At 38.7% G+C, this 2,262-nt stretch overlaps 1 long non-coding RNA gene across 2 annotated transcripts; it reads right to left on the bottom strand.

Annotated features, from left to right (window-relative positions):
• Positions 1-1,466: 1,466 nt before the first annotated feature.
• Positions 1,467-2,262, bottom strand: LOC103601638. 2 transcript variants are annotated; one of them, XR_551466.1, is made up of 2 exons: positions 2,172-2,262; positions 1,467-1,846 (listed from the first exon to the last, which is right to left on the bottom strand). It is a non-coding gene; the product is annotated as an uncharacterized LOC103601638 (long non-coding RNA). The 2 variants fall into 2 exon arrangements; XR_551467.1 differs by having other exon boundaries at positions 2,192-2,262.

The following is a 2,262-nucleotide window of genomic DNA, read 5'->3' as shown; positions in this document are numbered from 1 at the left end:
CTTTCTCCCTGAGTAGAAGCAGCCTGAGGCCTGTGCCAGATTCAGCTGTCCCAGAATTGTGAGACAAATAAACCTCTTTTCTTTATAAACTACTCAGTCTCAGGTATTCTGTTACAGCAACACAAAAATGGGCTAATACAATAACATATTTGTATTTGTCTCAAATCAGTGTTATTGAATATGAAAACATTTCTTCAGAATGAGAAGAATGGCCATCTCAGATTATGAATAATATAATAGGTCCCAGGGACTTGGTTAACTTTATTAGACAAATATTATGAAAGATAGTGTTTCTGAATGGCAGCCAGTATAGGACTATATACACAGTAGAGCTCTGAGTCCTTAACCAGCAACACCCTGGTTCCAGGGCTTTACAATATAGCATGTTGGGCCTTCAACAGTGCACCCCAAGAAGGGTGGCTGGTGCAAATATCCACATATAAAGAGGGATGTGAGCTGAAGTAGAGAGCCTCTGGGCTATGGTAACACTTGGTGCCAACTAGATTATGGAGCCCTGTCTATAGGGAAGTCCATTATCATTGAAATAAGGCTCCTGTCATCAATTTGGGGTACAAAGGAAAGACTCTACACAGTAGAGGGAGTTCCAAGCAAATGGCATGGGAATCAGGGCTCATATTCTGGAGAAAACTGAAGCAAAATACTGAGAATACTGAGGGAGGCTGCTGCTTTGTGGACATGGGGAATCCAGCAACCCACCAGGGAACACAAGGTAGTCTTAAGCACATATTAACTCCAGCCCTGCACCCTCCCCTCTTGCTCCTCATGGTACCCCTAGCAGAGTATTAAGTAATGTCAGTTGGGTTCTTATTGGCTGAGGGATGTGACTGGGCTGATGACCCTGAGAGTACCAAGTCCTTATTACTAATCACTGGACAGGGTTGGGGTAGACAGAAACCTAGTGGTGCCCCTTTGGTTACACTGGCATCACCATATGGTGACGGTCCTTCTTACATTCATTTTATAGACACCAAATAAGTATGTTGGGAGAGAGATGATTTTATGTGGCTGGTAAGTGTTGGAAGATATCTCAAGCTGTAGAGCAACTGGGAAGAAGTAATATAGTAGTTGGAAGAAAATAAGGGCAGGCAAATGTGAGAAGCCAGGTAATCAGAAAGTATGAAATTTCCTGTTAATTTTATTTTGGGGGTCTTATTGGAGATATTTCAAAATTTCTAGGATTTAAAGCCAGAGAGCCAGGAGCTTTCCACATATTATGTATCTTTAAGAAAGAGTAAGATGGGGTCTTATGGACTTTTTCAGTCAGTGAGATCACTTACATTGGTCTAAACATACCTACAAAATTAAAAATCTTACTCAGAAGAATCATGACAGTAATTCCATCTTCAGAATTTTTGGATACATCAACCTTCAAATGCTATAGTTTACTAATCTTTAATTAAAAAAGTATTATCTAACAAGTAAAAATAAATTCTGACAAATTTGGATAGTTTGCATCAGTAAGAAAGTTTATTGAAATTCATTAGTAAATGAGAATAGAAAGTTTTTCTTTTTCTTTTCTTTTTTCCATTAAAGAACACTTTCTGGTAAAGTGAAAAGAAATACAGAAACCACAGAACACCTTTTAGACACCTTATTTTCAAGGAGTGAACCTATTTCTATAGACCATTAAGACTCAAGAGTTTTCTTGGCGATTTTGTTTCCCACGCATCTGTATATAATGGCCTGTGTGAAGGGAGACTCTTTCCTCTTGAGGTAACTTAGTAGTAGTGTTTCTTGGTTTCTGATTCAACCGTAGATGAAAGGACTCTACCATCAGGTGCCACCTCTTCAATAATGGTCTTGATTAATCTGGTTTTGTTAGTATCTGTGAGAATAATGAAAAAAAAAAAATCAGAATTTAGACCAAGCAATTTGTAGGGGTCCTTACTAATTACCAAACAAATATTTAAAAAAGACAAGTACATTCAACTTTTTAAAGAGAAGAAAATTCAACATTTTTACGTTGTTAAAAAACCCCCCAAGCAATTAAGTTATGGCATTTAGATCATGCCATTTTTCCTTCAAAATCGGTCTCAAGGGTACAGCTCGTTAAAACATGCAAATAGAAACCCTAAGATTTTAATTTTTAAACAGCTCTAGAGCTTCAAAAGCAACTAAAGCGTTTCAGAAAGTTAAAACTAATTGATTACCCCAGCTAGTTTCTGCTGACCTGGGTCCCTTAGACGAGGACTCTCCAGCGGACCCGGAAGACGAGGACTTGTAGCCGCCGCCGCCGCCGCC

This window comes from Galeopterus variegatus, unplaced genomic scaffold, assembly GCF_000696425.1.
Source record: "Galeopterus variegatus unplaced genomic scaffold, G_variegatus-3.0.2 Scaffold3817, whole genome shotgun sequence".
NCBI classification, from domain to species: domain Eukaryota; kingdom Metazoa; phylum Chordata; class Mammalia; order Dermoptera; family Cynocephalidae; genus Galeopterus; species Galeopterus variegatus.
Note: the sequence above shows the minus strand (reverse complement) of the source record. Positions and strands in the feature narration are given on the sequence as shown.